General features: G+C 36.0%; 1 pseudogene; it reads left to right on the top strand.

Annotated features, from left to right (window-relative positions):
* Positions 1-21427, top strand: part of LOC141552840 (7SK snRNA methylphosphate capping enzyme pseudogene) — a 94850-nt pseudogene extending 73423 nt beyond the window's left edge.
* The last annotated feature ends 407 nt before the right edge of the window (positions 21428-21834 follow it).

Here is a 21834-nt window from a genome sequence, read left to right as displayed (position 1 = left end):
AACTCACTAAAAAAAAAAAAAATTAGGGAAATGGAAAAAAATTCCACAGAGCAAAATAATTCATTTAAAAACTCAATTGGACACATACAAAAAGAACTAAAAAATGTGAATGAAGAAAATAACTCATTGAAAATCAGGACTGAACAAGTAGAAATGAATGATTTATTGAGACACCAAGAATCAGTCAAACAAAATCAAAAAAATGAAAAGCTGGAGAATAACATCAAATATTTATTGGGAAAATCTATAGACTTGGAAAATAGATCTAGGAGAGATAATCTAAGGATCATTGGACTTCCCGAAAATTAAAATGAAAAAAGAGCCTAGATTCTGTTTTACAGGAAATCATCAAAGAGAATTGTCCAGAGATAATGGAAACAGTAGGGAAAATAGGCATTGAAAGAATTCATCGAACACCTTCTGAAAAAGACCCTAAAAAAAACCTCCAGGGAATATTGTGGCTAACCTGCAGAACTATCAAACTAAAGAAAAACTATTGCAAGCAGCCAGGAAAAAAACGATTCAAATATCAAGGTGCCACAATAAGGGTCACTCAAGACCTGGCTGCATCCACATTAAAGGATCGAAAGGCCTGGAATCTGATATTCTGAAAGGCAAAAGAACTTGGAATGCAGGCATGAATAAACTACCCAGCTAAGTTTAGCATTTTCTTCCATGGAAGAAGATGGGCCTTTAATGAAACAGAGGAATTCCATTTGTTTCTAAGAAAAAAAACAGACTTAAACAAAAAATTTGATTTTCATCCACAAGACTCAAGAGTAGCAGAAAAAGGTAAAAGGAAATCTTGAGAACAGTATTTCTGTCATGGATATACAAAAAGTCCACATGTATAATTTGATTTTACTGATATAACAAAAAAAAAGGGGGGGGAAGTAGAAAGGGAAAGGTAATAGTATCAGAAAACAGGTAAAGGGGAGATTTAAAAAGGGAAAATACATCCCAGAGAGAGGCAAAGAAAATTTACCACATCGGAGGGAATTTAGAGAGGGGGAGGAACATTATGTGAATCTTACTCTCATCAGAGTAGGCTCAAAGAGTTAATAATTGACATATTTGCTTTTCAGAGAATTCTCTCTCACCTCATTAAAAAGGGGGAGAGGAAAAGGGAAAAGGAAAAGAGTAATAAAGGAAGGGTACAAGAAAGGGGAAGGGATTTAAGAGGAGAGGGGAGGGGTACTAAAAAGGGAGGGCTGTGTGACACAAGTGGGGCCCATAAGTTTAATATTGGGGAAGGCGTTCAGGGGGGACAAGGGGAAAAAAAGCATAATCTGGAGATAATATGATGGCAGGAAATACAGAATTAGTAATTTTAACTGTAAATGTGAATGGGATGAACTCTCCTATTAAGTGGAGGCGGATAGCAGATTGGATCAAAAGTCAGAACTCTATAATATATTGCTTACAGGAAACACATTTAAAGCAGGGAGATAGTTACAGAGCAACGGTAAAAGGCTGGAGCAGAATCTATTATGCTTCAAGAGAAGTCAAAAAAGCAAGAGTGGCCATCCTTATCTCAGATCAAGTAAAAGCAGAAATTGATCTAATTTAAAGAGATAAGGAAGGAAACTATATCCTTCTAAAGGGTAGCATAGACAATGAAGCCATATCAATACTAAACATAAATGCACCAAGTGGTGTAGCATCTAACTTCCTGAAGGAGAAGTTAAGTGAATTTCAAGAAGAAATAGACAACAAAACTATAATAGTGGGAGATCTCAACCTTGCACTCTCAGAACTAGATAAATCAAACCACAAAACAAATAAGAAAGAAATTGAGGAGGTAAATAGAACATTAGAAAAATTAGGTATGATAGATCTTTGGAGAAAACTGAATGGTGATAGAAAGGAGTATACTTTCTTCTCAGCAGTACATGGAACCTATACAAAAATTGACCCTATATTAGGACATAAAGATCTCAAAATTAAATGCAGGAAGGCAGAAATAGTAAATGCTTTCTTCTCAGATCACAATGCAATAAAAACTACATTCAACAAGAAGTTAGGGGCAAATAGACCAAAAAGTAATTGGAAACTAAATAATCTCATCTTAAAGAATGATTGGGTGAAGCAGCAAATTATAGAAATTATTAATATCTTCACCCAAGATAATGACAACGATGAGACCTCATACCAAAATTTGTGGGATGCAGCAAAAGCGGTAATGAGGGGAAATTTTATATCTTTAGAGACTTACTTGAATAAAATAGAGAAAGAGAAGATCAATGAATTGGGCCTGAAACTTAAAAAGCTAGAAAAAGTCCAAATTAAAAACCCCCAACCAAATACTAAACTTGAAATTCTAAATTTAAAAGGAGAAATCAATAATATTGAAAGCAGCTTATATTCAATTGGAAGGAGCAACATGTATACATATAATGTATATGTGTGTGTATATATATATATATGTATATGTATATGTATATGTATATGTATATGTATATGTATATGTATATGTATATGTATATGTATATGTATATGTATATGTATATGTATATGTATATGTATATGTATATGTATATGGTATATGTATATGTATAACGTATACGTATATGTATATGTATATAAATGCAAGATAATTTTGTTTGGCAGGGTAGTTAACACCGAAAGTTGGATTGGGGTGGAAGAGGCTAGCTGAATCTTAAAGGTAATAAAAGATTCTAAGAAGGGGAGGTAAGAAGGAAGTACATTCTAGGCATGGAGGAAAATTTGTGCAAAATAACAAAGATTGTGGAATATCAATATGTAAAAAATGGCAGGAAGGCCAGTTTGTCTGCAATGTAGAATTTTTGAAGGAACATGATATGAAATGAAGTATAATGAGGGCCATTTTATGTAGATCTTTAAATGTCAAACATAAGAGTTTGTGGTTGACTCTAGAGGTAACAGGAAAGGCATTAGAGTTTATTGATTAGGAAAGTGGTTTGATGAGACTAATGCTTTAGCATTGTTCACTATGTGGGTGATGTATTGAATAGGAAAAAAGAAGAGGCAGGGAGACCAATAAGGAAGGTATTCTTATAGTCCATGCAATAGATGATTATGGCCTAAAAGTGATAACTGTTTGATTTGGAAGAATAGGGAAAGTGCATGGAATGCTGAAGAGGTAGAACTGAACTGGTAAAACATTTGGTAAAAAAAACTGTTTGGGTATGTGGGGTGAGAGACAGTTAGGAGCCAAAGATGACTTCAGGCTTCCTCAGCTATATGATTCTAAAAGTATCCTCTATAAAAAATAGGAATTTGAGAAGAAGGGTGGCGTTTTGGGGGAAGATAAATTGATTCTGTTTTCAAACTATTGATTTTGAGATGTCTATAAAACATCTAGCTTGAAAATTCTACTAAGTGATTCATATAGTTTGAACCTATGGGAAATGATGTAATCACTAAGAGAAAGATTATTTGGAGAAGAGAAGGAAAGGAAAGGAAAGGGAAAAGAAGAAAATATAAGAATGAATGTAAGAAATAATGAATATAATGAAAATAATGAATATAAGAATAAAGCATTTATTAAGCACTTACTTATTCTGTTCAAATAATTGTGCTAAATACTGGAAATACAAATAGAAAAGTAAAATAGTGTCTGCTCTTAAAGAACTCACATTCAAATGGAAGAGACAACACATAAAGACAACTTCAGTTGCAAGTAAACTAGAAAAATTTCATGGTTCTTAAGATGCTGTGCCAAAGTACTTAAAATCCTTAAAATCCACTTTACACTGATAAGATCATAGTAGGTTTTGATATTGAACCATTGAACAATGCCAAGGATTGTGGTGATAAGAACTTATGTTGCTATGTCTTTATTAAATATTATATCACCTGTAATAACAATTGTAAAACTACATCTCTAGAGGATTTTTTTCCCAGAATGATGTCTGTAAACTCTGGGCTGGAATCATTGCTATTCTCAAGGTCCTGGGTTTTATTGTTTTGGGCTGTTTCCATTGAGGTCTAAGGATGATATCATGGTACTGTTGGTTTGACTTGGCATGCTTCCTCCTGTCTCTCCTACATGGTGCCTTCTTGCTTCTTGATTGACTTGCCTTCCCTTGGTGGGATTGAATGATCCTTCCTCCACAAGAATTGCTTCCTGGAAGTGGAAATCTTCAACATAAAGAAAAACCAACTCACTTCCAGTTGATCAATGATGGACAGAGGTAGCTACACCCAGAGAAGAAACACTGGGAAGTGAATGTAAATTGTTAGCACTAATATCTGTCTGCCCAGGTTACATGTACCTTTGGAATCTAAAGTTTATTGTGCAACAAGAAAATGATATTCACACACATGTATTGTATCTAGACTATATTGTAACACATGTAAAATGTATGGGATTGCCTGTCATCGGGGGGAGGGAGTAGAGGGAGGGGGGGATAATTTGGAAAAATGAATACAAGGGATAATATTATAAATATATATATATATATAATAAAAATTATTAATTGAAAAAAAAAAAAAAAAGAATTGCTTCCTGGGATGGTAGCTGTGAGTGTTGGACTGAAAGCAGCCTTGGTAATATGGATGTTGCAACCACTCTTGTAGCTCTTGTGTTCATCTGTCTGCTTGTGGAAATTAGTTGGCAATTGTTCTTGGTGCTTATGAGAAACATGGTTCCCTTCTCCACAATGATTTCTCTCCTCAATGATGTCTGATTCAGAAGCAAATTTGATGGATGAGGGAGCAAATTTCACTTCAGGATATGAGAGGAGATGGTGGTCCAGGTAGTAGAGGTGGTGGTTGGATTTGATTGAAACATGTTGTTTCCCGAATACAGGATAGAGCTTTATGATCCAGACCCAGAATATTTATATTATATTAATTAGTGCTCTAGATGATTCTATATGAAGAATGTGCTGACTAGCATTACCTGAAGGAATTTCCTAATCCAAAAAATTCATATACTAATGATAAAACAGGCTTATTCCTTATCCTTACCTTATTTGATTTTACCTTGACATGTCATGTCCTTTAGCATATTATATGTCCTATTCTCTATTGCACTGTACTCTTTCATTTTATATTTAAGTTATGGGTATAGTTTCACTAATATTATAGCCTAAAGTAAGTTTTAAGTTCTGATTCTACCATTCTATAAACACAGACACATCATGTCTCTGGACCTCAATTTCCTTACTAGCAAAATGAATATAATCAGACATGTTGTATTTCTTTCAAATGGACACTGTGTTGAATTAAGGGAGAAAATAGAAATCAATATTTTTTTAGAGCTAAAAATCTCATGCATATTCAAGATATATGTGATAAAAATACCTCTGAAGAGGAGAGTGTTATCATCATTATCATCATCCAATTTGCAAATGAAGAAATAGAAGCTAAATTCACATAACTAAGTAGTATCAGAGATGATTTGAACTCACATCCTCTTAACTTCCAGTCCCGTATTTTTTCCCACTATACCAGAGTTTATATATCTATAAACTACACTGTGAATATTTTTCTTTAGAACTCATGATAGTCCTTTGAGGAAAAAAAGGTAAGGATTATTATCCCCATTCTACAGATGAAGACTAAATATTTGAAGCACTGGTCTCTGGACTGTCAGATCGACTCTTCCCATTAGTGTATTACATCTTTATGAAAGTCTAGTATGACAAGTCATGCTGGAAATTGCCTTTCAGGGAATTCCCCACTGCTAGTAATGATGTTTCCTAGGGAGCAAGCTATTTATTCCACTTAAATTCATTAGCATTACCAGCCATAGGTTTGTCTCTGCTCAATTGGCTTAGACTGTCACCCAGCATCTCTGCCAAGTCCTAGACCTGACAAATAGCCTTTGTGTAATAAAGCTGCTATGAGGTGGGAGACCCTGCTTGAAGTCATCATTATTTTCATAAAATTTATTTCTTCAATTTGTTTATCACTCAGTATCAATAAAAAAAAATATTTTTTAAAAAAGCAAATAAAAATAATTGTACCCATAACCATAAAACCGAAAATAGCTTCCAATATTGTTCTGCTTAGGGACTTCCCAAGCTTCTTTTAAGGCCCATCTAAAGTCCCATATTCTATAGAAGATCTTCCCAAACTCCTCTTAATTCTACTTCCTTCTCTCTCTTCATTACTTCCCATTTATACTGTATCTAACTCACTATCTATACATTTGGTTGTATTTTGTCTTCCCCATTAGAATGTAAACTCCTTGTCAACAGGGAATTTTTTTCCCTCTTCTTGTATCATGTTGGGGCTTACTTAGTACCTGAAACTTAATAGACTCTTAATAAATGTTCATTGATTTATTGAATTCTACACTGTTATTAAGTTGTTATTAAGAAAATCTACTCTGTGTCTGACAGGGAAGATACATATTTCTTTATTAATTTACATGACTGTATATTTATAATCTATATCCAATTATTTGCAGTTTCAGAGAATAAGGAGGGAAAGAAGGAAGGGATAGAACTTTTAATTCAAAACTTTTAAAAATATCAAAATTGTTTTAACATGTAACTGGGAAGAAATTTAAATTTTTTTTAAAATTATTAAAAAAAAAAAAAAAAAGGAAACCAGTTCCTGCTTTCAAGCAGTTTATGTTTTTGTGGGGAGAGAGGAGAATACAATACATATTGGGAAACTGAGAAATACAGAGCAGGGGGAAGAGGCACTTCTATATGGGTATGGTAAATAAGTCTGAAGAATCTGAGCCCTTCCCCAAGGAGAACTCAACAATGTGTAAATGGGCTTCTATGGTACAGGGAAAAGGTAGTTGAATCCTTGTGGTATAATTGGCAGAATTGGGGATTGTGAATTGGCTGACTAATTTGGAAATTAGAAACTTAGATATTGTATTGAATAAAACAGTAAGAATCAGAGCTCTTCATAATTTTTGATCCAGTGATTATATACTGAAACTATAACTATAACTTAAAGATATTATTGAAAGAAAACTACTTGTATGAATATATATTTCAAAAGATAATTAGCAGCATAAAAAAATTGGAAACAATATAGATGTTCTAACACAAGACCAGGAAATGTCCAATAAGTTGTGGTATATGTCTATATGTAATTATAAACACATCATAAAATGTTGCTCTGTCATACCTCAATGCTATGTCTATGAATCCTTTTAGTGAGGGCATTTTTCTTTAATAATATTAACCTATATTATTGTATGCTTTCTCTTCCTGGAATATTCTTCTCCCCTGAGGCTTTGCTCTATTCCTCAAGGTATTATCTACATCTCAATACAGCACTTGGTCTGTCTACTAGATTATCCTTTGAATTCATTACATGGTCTACTTCCCTACTTTTCTGGTAGACATATCTTGATGACATATCTTCTGCTTACACTTATATTAAGAATATTCCATTTCTTTAGAACTATGTCAAGTTAGTCATATTTAGAGCATTAAGAATTAAATTACTATTCAGACATAGGCCACTATTTGATTCTTAACACCTCTTGTCCCTCTTTGACTTTTCACTGTCATTGAAAATTCAGAAAGGAATTCCTTTTGTTTCTTTGTTTGAATACTTTGTTGTGGCCATCTTCAGCCAATAAGGGCCAATCTATTAATGACAGCCTTTCTGTTCTTAGGCAGCTTAGTCTTTAGAAATCAGAGCCTGTTGTGGCAGGGTGAAGTTTATGTCAAAAGAAATAAAGATATGAAGAAAACAAATATATTTAACAATGCCTTCTGGGCTTACTTTCCTTAGGTTTTTTTTTTTTTTTTTTTTTTTTTGTAACCCACCCCATCCATTACCTTATCTCCTATTACCCCCTTCCCCTTCTCTTAATAGGGTTTGTTGTGTTTTTTTTTTTAACCCACTCCACCCACTACCTTATCTTCTATCAATCTTTCTCCACTTCTCTTATCTTTTCCCCTAGTGTATCTGCCCTCCCTTCTTTCTATTCTGTCCCTCCATTTTCTTTTCCTTTTTCTCTTCCAGTTTTTCTGAAGCTTCCTGGGATATTACATTTTATATGATACATTTACTCAAAATGTAGTTTAAAAAAAGTCTGAAGATTATAACTATGTAAATTATAATTCTAACAATAACAAAATCTGGAAAATGTACCAGAAAACAGTTAGGATTCTTACAAGGTACTTATGTACTTATGTACTTAGTTCACACCTTTAAGGGAGTTCATACCTTTAAAGGAGTTCGTTCATTGGTTCATACATTAGACTTCATACCTTTAGAGAGCATATAAAAGGACAAGCCCAGTCTCTGAGAGAAGATTCTGAGAGCCAGGATTCAGTGGGGAGATGCACAAGTCCAGGAGATTCACAAGTCTAAAGGAAAAGCCTGCTCATGCACTTCCAGGAAATTCAGAACTAGGATTGATTTCCTGGAAACCACACGTTTGGAGGCAGAGTCTGATTCATCCCCATTTCCACGTTTGTGCTGGCTGGAGACATTCAGACAAGAGCTCTTGGGAATCAAGGGGAGAGATAGGCCTGTAAGAAAGCTAAGCAGGCACAGAAAAAGATTCAGGATTTTGAAGGACACAATAAAGGATCTGCACTTTAACTACTGGCTGCATTTTGAGATTATTGGAACTGAACTGAAACTAAGGCTGCCTCCAGAAGGTCCCCAAGAAACCTGCCCCCAAGAAAACGATTATAATTTAGAGAAACAGAAAATCACAAAAACATATACAAAAAGTACTATTCTGAGACTAATCAGAGAATGGAGGCTACCCTGAGTATTTTTTTTTTTAATTTTATTTAATTTTATTTTTTTTCTTCAATTTTTTTATTTTGTTTTTTTTTTGATTTTTATAATTATAACATATTCTTTGACAGTACATATGCATTGTTAATTTTTTTTTTAACAACATTATCCCTTCTACTCCCTTCTGTTCTGAATTTTTCCCCTCCTTCCCTCCATCCTTTCCCCTAGATGGCAGGCATTCCCTTACATATTAAATATCTTATAGTATATCCTAGGTACAATATATATGTGCAGAACCAAATTTTGTTGTTGTTGTTGTTGCAAAGGAAGGATTGTATTCCCAAGGTAAAAATAATCTGGGAAGAGAAAAAAATAAAACAAACAAACAAACAACAACAAAAAACAATGCTCACAGTTTACACTCATTTCCCAGTGTTCCTTCTCTGGGTGTAGCTGATTCTGTCCATCATTGATCAAATGGAATTGGATTAGCTCTTCTCTATGTTGAAGATATCCACTTCCATCAGAATACATCTTCATACAGTATCATTGTTGAAGTGTATAATGATCCCCTAGTTCTGCTCGTTTCACTCAGCATCAGTTGATGTAAGTCTCTCCAAGCCTCTCTGTATTCCTCCAGTTGGTCATTTCTTACAGAACAATAATATTCCATAACATTCATATACCATAATTTACCCAACCATTCTCCAATTGATGGACATCCATTCATTTTCCACTTTCTAGCCACTATGAAAAGAGCTGCCACAAACATTTTGGCACATACAGGTCCCTTTCCCTTCTTTACCATTTCCTTGGGATATAAGCCCAGGAGTAGCACTGCTGGGGAAAAGGGGATGCACAGTTTAATAACTTTTGGGGCATAATTCCAGATTGCTCTCCAGAATGGTTGGATTCTTTCACAACTCCACCAACAATGCATCAGTGTCCCAGTTTTCCCACAGCCCCTCCAACATTTATCGTTATTAGTTCCTGTCATCTTAGCCAATCTGACAGGTGTGTAATGATATCTCAGAGTTGTCTTAATTTGCATTTCTCTGATCAATAGTGCTTTGGAACACTCTTTCATATGAGTGGAAATAGTTCTAATTTCATCATCTGAAAATTGTCTATTCATATCTTTGACCATTTATCAATTGGAGAATGGCTTGATTTCTTATAAATTAAAGTCAATTCTTTGTATATTTTGGAGATGAGGCCTTTATCAGAACCTTTAACTGTAAACATGTTTTCCCAATGTTACTTCCCTTCTAATCTTATTTGCATTAGTTTTGTTTGTGCAGAAACTTTTTAATTTGGTGTAATCAAAATGTTCTATTTTGTGATCAATAATGGTCTCTAGTTCTCCGTTGGACACAAACTCCTTCCTCCTCCACAAGTCCAAGAGGTAAACCATCCCATATTCCTCCAATTTATTTATGATTTCGTTCCTTATGCCTAAATCTTGGACTCATTTTGATCTTATCTTAGTATGTGATGTTAAATGTGGGTTTCTAGTTTCTGCCATACTAATTTCCAGTTTTCCCAGCAATTTTTGTCAAATAATGAATTCTTATCCCAAAATTTGGGATCTTTGGGTTTGTCAAACACTAGGTTGCTATAGTTATTCACTATCTTGAACCTAACCTATTCCACTGATCAACTACTCTTTCTTATTTCTTATTTCTTTCTTATTTCTTATTTCTTAGCCAATACCAAATGTTTTTGGTGACTGTTGGTTTATCATATAGTTCTAGATCAGGTACAGCTAAACCACCTTCATTTAATTTTTTTTTCATTACTTCCCTTGAAATTCTCGATCTTTTGTGGTTCCATATGAATTCTGTTGTTATTTTTTCTAGGTCATTAAAATAGTTTCTTGGGAGTCTGATTGGTATAGCACTAAATAAATAGATTAGTTTAGGGAGTATTGTCATCTTAATTATATTCACTCGGGCCTATCCAAGAGCACTGAATGTCTTTCCAATTATTTAAATCTGACTTTATTTTTGTGGCAAGTGTTCTGTAATTTTCCTTATATAATTCCTGACTCTCCTTTGGTAGATATATTCCCAAATATTTTATACTATTGACCGTTATATTGAATGGAATTTCTCTTTGTATCTCTTGCTGTTGGATTGTGTTGGTAATGTATAAACATGCTGAGGATTTATGTGGATTTATTTTGTATCCTGCAACTTTGCTAAAATTCTGAATTATTTCTAATAGCTTTTTAGCAGCGTCTTTGGGGTTCTCTAAGTATACCATCATGTCATCTGCAAAGAGTGATAATTTGATTTCCTCATTTCCTACTCTAATTCCTTGAATCTCTTTCTCAGCTCTTATTGTCAAGGCTAGCATTTCTAGTACTATATTGAATAGTAATGGTGATAGTGGGCAACCTTGTTTCACTCCTGATCTTACAGGGACAGGTTCTAGTTTATCGCCATTACATATGATGTTTACTGATGGTTTTAAATATATGCTCATTATTATTTTAAGGAATAGTCCATTTATTCCTATACTCTCAAGCATTTTTAGTAGGAATCGATGTTGGATTTTATCAAATGCTTTTTCTGCATCTATTGAGATGATCATATGGTTTTTGTTAATTTGGTTATTGATATAATCGATTATGCTAATAGTTTTTCTAATATTAAACCAGCCCTGCATTCCTGGTATAAATCCCACTTGGTCATAGTGTATTAACCTGGGGATGATTTTCTAAAGTCTTTTTGCTAATATCTTATTTAAGATTTTAGCATCAATGTTCATTAAGGAAATTGGTCTATAGTTTTCTTTCTCAATTTTCAATCTACCTGGTTTAGGTATCAGTACCATGACTGTGTCATAAAAGGAATTTGGTAGGACTCCTTCAATCCCTATTTTTTAAAATAATTTATATAGCATTGGAGTTAGTTGTTCTTTAAATGCTTGGTAGAATTCACATGTAAATCCATCTGGTCCTGGGAATTTTTTCTTAGGGAGTTGGTTAATAGCTTGTTCTATTTCTTTTTCTGAGATGGGGCTATTTAGACTACTTACTTCTTCCTCTGTTAATCTGGGCAAGCTATATTTTTGAAGGTATTCTTCCATTTCATTTAAGTTACTGAATTTATTGGCATAAAGTTGAGCAAAGTAGCTCCTAACTATTGTTCTTATTTCCTCTTCATTAGTGGTGAGTTCTCCCTTTTCATTTTCAAGACTAACAATTTGCTTTTTCTCTTTCCTTTTTTAATCAGGTTTACTAAGGGTTTGTCTATTTTGTGGGTTTTTTCATAGAACCAACTCTTAGTTTTATTAATTAATTCAATAGTTTTTTTTACTTTCAATTTTATTAATCTCATCTTTTATTTTTAGAATTTCAAGTTTTGTGTTTGTCTAGGGGTTTTTAATTTGTTCCTTTTCTAGCAATTTTAGTTGCAAGCCCAATTCATTGGCCCTCTCTCTATTTTATGCAAGTAGGCTTGTAGAGATATAAAACTTCCTCTTATTACCGTTTTGGCGGTATCCCACACATTTTGGTATGATGTCTCATTATTGTTATTTTCTTCAGTGAAGTTATTAATTATGTCTATGATTTGATGTTTTACCCAATCATTATTTAGTATAAGATTATTTAGTTTCCAATTATTTTTGGTCTATTTTCCCCTGGCTTTTTATTAAATGTAATTTTCATTGCATTGTGGTATGAAAAGGATGCATTTATTATTTCTGCCTTACTGCATTTGATTTTGAAGTTTTTATGCCCTAGTATATGATCAATTTTGGTATAGATTCCATGAACTGCTGAGAAGAAAGTATATTCCTTTCTGTCTCCATTTAGCTTTTGCCAAAGATCTATCATATCAAACTTTTCTAGTATTCTATTTACCACTTTGACTTCTTTCTTATTTATTTTGTGGTTTGATTTATCTAATTCTGAGAGTGCAAGATTGAGATCTCCCACTATTATAATTTTGCTGCCTATTTCTTCTTGCAGATCTCTTAATTTCTCTTTTAAGAATTTAGATGCTTCACCACTTGGTGCATATATGTTTAATATTGATACTGCTTCGTTATCTATGCTACCCTTTAGCAGGATATAATGCCCTTCCTTATCTCTTTTAATTAGATCAATTTTTGATTTGCTTGATCTGAGATGAGGATGGCTACCCCTGCTTTTTTGGCTTTGCCTGAAGCATAGTTGATTCTGCTCCCTTTTACTTTTATTTTGAATGTATCACCCTGTTTCAGGTGTGTTTCCTGTTAACAGCATATAGTAGGATTCTGACTTTTAATCCAGCTGCTAACTGCTTCCTCTTTATGAGGCAGTTTGCCCCATTCACATTTATGGTTAGAAGGACTAATTCTATATTGCTTGCCATCCTATTAACCCCTGCTTATGCTTTTCCCCTTTTCTTCCCTCTTACCCCCCTACCAGTATTAAACTTGTAAACACCCCTTGCTTTTCACAGCCCTCCCTTTTTAGGATCCCTCCCCCACCTTAAAGTTCCTCCCCTATTTTACCCCTTTTCCTCACAATTTCTGTTTTCCCTTCCCCTTAGCTTACTCCTTCCCTCTCACTTTTCAATGAAGTGGAAGAAGTTTCACCATAAATTGAATATGTCTTTTGATGCACACTATGTTCATCTCGCTCCTTTCTTTCTCTCAGATAAAATATGTTACCTTTGCCTCTTCATGAGATGTAGTACCACCACTTTACACTTTTTTACGATATAATTTCCTTTCCACCTCTAGTTTCTAAGACAAATTTTACATATGTTCTTTACATATTTTTTTGGCAGAAGTGTAGTTCTCAAGATTTCTTTTTACCTTTTTAGAAATCTCTTGAGTTCTGTATTTGAAGATCAAACATTTTATCTGGTTTTTTCATCAAGAATAGATGGAATTCATTTATTTCGTTAAATGTCCATCTTCTTCCCTGGAAAACAATGCTCATTTTTGCTGGGTAAGTTATTCTTGGCTGCATACCAAGTTCCTTAGCCTTTTGGAATATCATGTTCCAGGCCCTTCATTCTTTTAATGTGGACGCTGCTAGATCCTGGGTTATCCATATTGTGGGTCCTCCATATCTGAATTGCTTTTTTCTAGCAGCTTCCACTATTTTTTCCTTTGTCTGATGGTTCTTGAACTTGGCCACTATATTTCTTGGCTTTTTGATTTTAGGGTCCCTTTCAGTAGGTGATTGATGAATTTTTTCAATGTCTATTTTACCCTCTATTTCCAAAACGTCTGGGCAGTTCCCTTTGATAATTTCCTCGAAAATAGTGTCCAAGCTCTTTTTGTCCTCACATTTTTCAGGGAGTCCAATTATTCTCAAATTGTCTCTCCTGGATCTGTTTTCCAGGTCTGTTGTCTTTCTAATAAGGTACTTGACATTTTTTTCAATTGTTTCATTTCTCTGGTTTTGCTTGACTACTTCTTGGTTTCTCCTTGAGTCATTCATTTCTACTTGTTCGAGTCTAATTTTCAATGATGTATTTTCTTCACTCACTTTTTTTATATCTTTTTGTAATTGTCCAATTGTGTTTTTATCTTCTATGGAATTTTTTTCCATTTTATCCATTTTATTTTTTAGAGAGCTGATTTCTTTATCCAGCTCACTAATCCTGTTTTCCTTGGAGTTGTTTACCTTTTCCAGCTCACTAATCCTGTGTTCCTTGGAGTTGTTTGCCTTTTCTAATTCACTAATTTTGTTTCTCAATAATTTGATCTCTTTATCCACTCTGGATGACTTCTCCAGGCTCTCTTTCCAAGCTTCCCTTTCCTTTTCCCATTTCTCTTCTAGCTCTCTTGTGAGAGCCTTTTTGATTTCCTCTATGAGATTCTTTTGTATTGAGGAGCAGATCACATCCCCCTTAGGGGATTCCTCTGGGGACAGTCTGTTTTTAGTCTCCTCAGTATTTGAAGTCTGCTTTCTCTCCATACAGAAGCTGTCAATGGTTAGAGCCCTTTTGAATTTTTTGTTCATTTTGTCAAGAGCAGAATGGAAGAAAACAAATTGACAAGAGAAACAATTGGTCTGTTTTGGGGGGGATGGGGCTGGATGGTGTTAATGGGCTTCCTCTACAGACTTGGGGTAGAGCAGCAGAGAGCCACTAGCAGGACAGTGATGGCTGCACTACATCTCAGCTCTGAAGCTCTTAGAACGTGCTGAGTCACTCCAGGTGGGGGTTGGGGATGGCCGGTTCCGAGAGACACTAGCTTTCTGGGATTTATTCTTCACCTCCAGTGTTTACACCCTCTCTGCTGCTCCTGGCTTGCTGCCAAGACAGAATATCCATACTGGAGTAAAAGTCTTTTTGCAGAAACGGCAGAGATCGTACCCCTCCCCCTTCTGGTCTGAGCTGTGTGAGCTGCCTGTCTCACTCTGGCTTGCCTGCCCTCAGTCTGCACCCAGTCTGTTCAACCCTCCCCCGAGCAAACACAGACCTTTTCTGGTGAATTTCAAGGATGTCGTCTGTTGGTGATTATTTGTGGGTTTCTTTTCTGGTCAAGCATTAACACTGAGGCTTGTCATGAATTAAGTCCTGAGAGAAAACACGGAGCTCAAGCAGCTGTCTGCCTCCATGCCGCCATCTTGGCCCTACCCTGAGTTATTACAAGTTACACCAGTGGGGCACAGGCTCTGATAGATTCTAAGTCTTGATAGCAGGAATAAGAAATTACAGGAATGATTGATTAGGAAGTAAAAATAATGCTAAAGGTAACAAAACTTATGGTGTATTGACTCATTCCTGTCAAATACTGGCTATAAATAATGACCACAAAGAGTGAACACCAACTAAACCCATTTCTCCAAGGAAAAAAACAAACAAAAATTGGAGAAAATATATAGGTTAAATTATACCAGAAAATACACAAAAATGAGGATGACTTCTTAATTCAAACCAAAAAAGAGAGACCATTTTTACCCAAGGAGAAATTTTCTCTATAATTGGGAATCTCTTGAGGACCCAGTTTCCTCTATATGTCTGCAGCTATCATGAGCTTTCATTTACTTTTCATTTCTTTCCCCAAAAGCCTCTTCTCTCTCAAAAGGTCTCCAGAATCATATCTCTCAAGAAAAACAGGCACCAATTCTACCTTTTACACAGTTTGGCAGCATTGCCTCAGCCTCCTTTCCACAAATTAGAAATCAAATATTCCTCTGCAAATACAGAAGCTGCACAGACAAACATCCCAGTCTTGTCTGGAAGTCTATTTGCATCTGTAAATGAGCACATCCCGAAGAGGTAAAAAAATAATTGCGACTGAACACCGATTCTATGGGTGCTTCATTTTCAGCTTTGTGTTTGGGCATGCTAAAGCCTTTAAGGCTCATGGGTTAGTAGTAGAAATAAGAGAAATACAAAAATAGTGAGGCACACAAGAAGGATTGTGGTATATAGCAGCTAGAGAGCTGTGTTGGTTTTAAGTTCAAGGCCTTACTCTGACATAGATTGGTTATGTGACCCTGGGCAGATCCCTTCAAGCTTTCTAGGAAACTCTTAAATACTATGACTGTAGAGAACATGTCCAACTGCAAACTCCCTAAAAGAAAGCTACCCGTGGACATACCATGTATGTTAATGCACAGTGGCAGAAAATTGATGCATTTGGACAACAATGTTTTCTAGCAGAAATGTAATGACCATTTGCCAGGTATGTCATGGGAAAGATTTTTTTTTCATCTATGGATGACAATTGAGATATCTGTCACCTCTCAAATTCTGTGATTCTATGTATGAAAAAACAAAACAAAACAAAACAAAACACAGGGAGCTTTTCAAAAAAAAATGAGGAACCTAAAACAGGTAGCTAGTGGCACAATGAATGGAGGGATGGACCTGAAGTAAAGAGGCCTAAATTGAAACCTTGCCTCAGACATTTACTAACTGTGTGATCCATGGTAAGTCATGTAAAATATCTGTCTCATTTCCTCATCTATAAAATTAAGATCATAATAACCCCTACTTCCCTGTCTTGTTGTGAATTTTAAATGGGATAAAATTTATAAAATGTTTTTCAAACATTAAAGTGCTATGTAATATAGTATAAACATATTTGTTATGTATTGTACATAACATTTTATGTATGCCATGTATAACATAATATAATATTACCAGTTTGGATGTGGTGTAGAATGAGGGGAGAGTGGTTGGCAGGCAAAAATATGGCTGAAAATACGAAGAAGGGTCTGAATTGGAAAGGGACTCAAATGCCAGGTTAATGAGTTTGAACTTTATATTCAACATGAAAAAATATAGATCTAGAGCTTAAAGGTTCTTTTATATTACAAGTTAGGAAACAGGTGATGATCAGCCATTGAATGTATAATTATCAGAACCATTAACTGTAACAGAAGGATTTTTCACATGTAGGTCCTTTTTTCTCTTTTGTGATCTCTTTGGGATACCATCCTAGTAGAGACACTGTTGGATCAAAGATATACACAGCTTTATAGCCCTTTGGACATAATTCCAAATCGCTCTCCAAATCTAATGATGGATGTTAAATGATCTTTTCCTGTCAACTTAGCTAATCTGAGAGGTGTGAAGTGGTACCTCAGAGTTGTCTTAATTTGCATTTCTCTAATCAATGGTGATTTAGAACATTTTTATATGACTAGAAATTGCTTTAATTTCTTCATCTGAAAATTGTTTCTTCATACACTTTGACCATTTCTGATAGTGATATTTCAAACCAAAAAAAAAAAAATTTTCCAAATTAACTCCAAGTTTAAACTTTTTTTTCCTATCAGAATTTTTAAGGTTATTTTCAGAAATTTATTTTTTCACTTGTTTTCAAATGGTATATTAATAAGAAAGCTTACATATTTACAAAATAGCATTGATGTGAAAGAATTAATGTACAAATAAAAGTGAATGGTTTACTACCTATATTTAAAGCAAGTACAAGGCAATTAGCAAAATAGAATATTGTAAAGTCGCTAGCTCCCTGGAGGCCTCAGGATCAGCCAGAGTCAGTAAGTCCTTGGTCTTTAGGGGGAAAAGTGAAAGATGGAGGCAACCTGCCAGGAGGCTTGTCAAAAGATATATCCTGGATTCTTTAATCCAAAATCACCAACCTCTCTCCTCCTCATCAAAGTGACTCTCACTGGACCCTCTCTCATCCCACTCTCAAATCCTTGTCTATGATTATCTTAACACCAAACATTCAGTAAGCACCAAGCAGTGACAAGAGCCATTTATCCAAAACATATGCTAATAGAATCATTGTCTCACATCAAATAGGTAATTAGCCTTAAATGCTCAGTTGTCTGATTCAAGTACACCTTTTTATAATTTCTGCCCTCTACATGTCCCACTTTCTTTTGTTTTAGAACACAGGTGGTCACACCCTCCCTGACTTCTCAAGAACAGAGATAAAAAACACCAAAGGTAAGTGAAGTGGGTAGTCAATCCAGATATTGTTAGTGGGTTTCTGGGCTGAGAAGTCTTACAACAAACCCATCAGCGTGGGAAGTATTACACAAGCACATAGCAATAAAACACAGGCTAGCAGTGATGACTCTCCCCACAGCCTGTGCAGGCTCAATGTGGTGTAACAAATGTGAACTGTACATGCAAGTAGTGATATAACAAACAATATAAATCAACATGGTATTGTAAAAGATTTCCAGAAGTCCTAGAAGGAGAGTATGTAAATAACAATCACACATATACCTCCTTCAGCAGCCAAGAAATACTCCAAAACCATTGTCCATTACTTCATGTGTCAGGGAATCTAATGATCCCTGCAAATTTTTGAAATCCTACAACAGTATTTTTATGTATTAGGGAACCCAATGATTCCTGCAGATTTTGAAGTTGTGCAACAATCTCATCATGTCTCAGAGAATCCAACGATTCCTGAGGGTTTTCAAATACTACAATAATCTTATCACGTCTCAGGGATTCCAATGATTCCTGAGGATTTTGAAGTCCTGCATCAGTCTCATTAACAATTTTTAATATCCATGAGTGAATTGCCATAACTGCCATGCTCTTTCAGTGGTGGACACAATCAGTGATGGAACCACCTGATGTTTCTTGGGTCTTCTCCTTTGTTTCAAGAGTCTGTTCTGTCTCTCTTCAATGGACAAGGTGAATATGGCTCGTTGGCACCCATCTGATTCCTTCTCCATCTGTAGAGATACAAGCAAACCCTCTGCACCAAGCAATTAACCTGTCTGGTCCCTTCCATTCACCACTTTCTGGATCTCTCCAGTAGATTGCAAAACCTGTCTGCTGGAGCCAGTGCATCCTAGTCAAAAATCAAGAAGCTAATTGTATAAAGAGCTAAATTTAGAAATTCTCTAGGGTTACCAGCAGCTTCCCTTTTCTTTTGTTTTTGGAGGAGTGTCGTGATGTCTCTGTTTCTCTTTACTATTGCCTGTCCTTGAGGATTGAAAGTTATGCCAGTGCTTATATCCCAAAGAAATACTAAAGAGTGGAAAGAGACCTGTTTGTGCCAAAATGTTTGTGGCAGCTCTTTTTGTTGTAGCTAGAAACTGGAAGATGAATGGATGTCCATCAGTTGGAGAATGGTTGGGTAAATTATGGTATATGAAGGTTATGGAATATTATTGCTCTGTAAGAAATGACCAGCAGGAGGAATACAGAGAGACTTGGAGAGACTTACATCAACTGATGCTGAGTGAAATGAGCAGAACCAGAAGATCACTATACACTTCAACAACAATACTGTATGAGGATGTATTCTGATGGAAGTGGAAATCTTCAACATAAAGAAGAGCCAATTCACTTCCAGTTGATCAATGATGGACAGAGGTAGCTACACCCAGAGAAGAAACACTGGGAAGTGAATGTAAATTGTTAGCACTAATATCTGTCTGCCCAGGTTACATGTACCTTCGGAATCTAATGCTTATTGTGCAACAAGAAAATGGTATTTACACACATGTATTGTATCTAGGTTATATTGTAACACATGTAAAATGTATGGGATTGCCTGTCATTGGGGGGGAGGGAGTAGAGGGAGGGAGGGATAATTTGGAAAAATGAATACAAGGGCTAATATTATAAAAAAATATATAATAAAAATAAAAAAATTATATATATATATAAGAAAGTTATGCCAGTGGTGTGCAAAATCTGATACTGTGCACAAAAGTGTGCAAAATGTTTAGAAGTATATGCAGGTCCATTATCTGTTTTTATTGATTGTGGCACACCAATAATTGCAAATGCTTGTATAAGGAATTCAGTGACCACTCGGGCTGTCTCTTTTGCTGCTTGTATTGCAAAAGTGAATCCTGAAGCCGTGATGTACTGGACTTAGGTTGCACTATAGGCCAGCTGACCCTAAGCATTGCTTGTAAATGGGATCCAGCAAGAGTAGTGGGTGTAGACATCAATGCTCGCCTCATACACTCTGCTAGACAGAATACCGTGTTTCCCCGATAATAAGACACTGTCTTATTATTTTTTTGGGACTAAAAAACACCAGAGGGCTTATTTTCAGGGGAGGGCTTATTTTATCCTCCATCATGCCCCTTTTATCCTCCATCATGCCCATTTTAGCCTCCATCATGCCCCTTTTAGCCTCCATCATGCCCCCTGAGTGCTTATTTTATTCTCCATCGCTTACTGAACTTACCGAGTTTTTAGATGGTCCTGTCTCAGCTCTACTCCGCGGCGCTGCTCTCAGTAGCGCCAGCAAGCAAATCACCAGGGAAGAAGAGGATGACGCGCTCACTGCTGCAGCTCTGATTGGATGCAGCTCGGAGCGCGACGTGCGTTTCACCCGGGAGGGGAGGGCGGCGCTGCTTACTGAAGGTACCGCTACGCAGCATATAGCGCAGGGGATCACCATGATGACCATTTTCATAGTAAGTTCGATAGGGCTTATTTTCGGGGGAGGGCTTATTTTAGCGGAATATTAAAGAGTATGTGGGTGTCTTATTTTCAGGATAGGTCTTATTATCGGGGAAACACGGTATCAGACATTATTTTTCTGAGGTACTTCATGTCATACCCCAGCCACCTGAAGGAGTCCAAGGACCAGAGAGTGGTAAGGGGACTGCTACTACTCGAAAGAAGAGCTGCTTCCCAGCCTTGCTGACTGCCAGTCGAGGCCCTATTGCTGCACCCCAAGTGCCTCTGGATGGGGCTGATGCCTCTATATTTCCCAACAATGTTGTCTTCATCACGGGTAATTATGTTTTAGATTGAGATGAATTGGTAGAGGCCCAAGCTCCTGAGTATGATGTGGTGCTCTGTCTCAGCCTCACCAAATGGGTGCATCTGAACTGGGGTGATGAGGGATTGAAGCAAATGTTCCAAAGAATCTATCACCACCTTTGACCTGGGGGCACTCTGGTTTTAGAGCCCCAGCCTTGGTCATCCTATGGCAAGAGGAAGACACTCACAGAAACGATCTACAAGAATTATAATTGAATTCAACTGAAACCTGAGCAGTTCACTTCCTATCTGACATCACCTGAGATTGGTTTCTCCAGCTATGAGCTTGTGGCTACACCCCATAATTCTTCCAAAGGTTTCCAGCGTCCTGTCTATCTGTTCCACAAGGCCAACTCCCCTAACCACTGAGGAGCTCTTCAAGGACAATGATCAGAGGCTTCTCTTTGTTAACTGAGGACCTATGGGGGGGGGGGTAGGGGTAGTGTGGAGAAAAGTTCTACCCATGGCTTGCTCCTTTTTCCTATATCTAATTTGTTTTCCTGCCATTGTCTTTAAGAAGCCTACCAACCTCTAGCACCTAATCAACAGGCACAATTGGACTATAGGTTGTCACCTTTTTTTCCCTGCAGCCTAGTAATAAGCTGGATGATATGGATCATGAATTCATGATTTTAAAGGGGAGCTGAGTTTCCAAATCTCAAAAAAACAAAAAAAACCAAAAAAACAAACAAACAAAAAAAGTGAATCCTGAAAAGGTGTCTACTATAACATGGATAAAAGACAGATGACCAAAAGATTTATAATGTGTGACATCCATTTGCCATATTTCACTGGGTCTCAAATCACAAGAGTTCTTCCTTGAGGGAGCATAGGAGTGTGGAAAGGAAGTCAAGCTGAACAGACATTTACTATGCTCCTAGCTTCCTCTCTTGTTATGGCAAATTGCAAACATAAAGCTCGAGCAGCCTGATGATATTTAGAATGAGATTCTTGGGCTTCTTGAAATAAAGGAGTATTGACCAAC

This window comes from Sminthopsis crassicaudata, chromosome 2, assembly GCF_048593235.1.
Source record: "Sminthopsis crassicaudata isolate SCR6 chromosome 2, ASM4859323v1, whole genome shotgun sequence".
Taxonomy (NCBI): domain Eukaryota; kingdom Metazoa; phylum Chordata; class Mammalia; order Dasyuromorphia; family Dasyuridae; genus Sminthopsis; species Sminthopsis crassicaudata.
The sequence above is the reverse complement of the archived record's forward strand: the minus strand, read 5'-3'. Positions and strand labels throughout refer to the sequence as shown.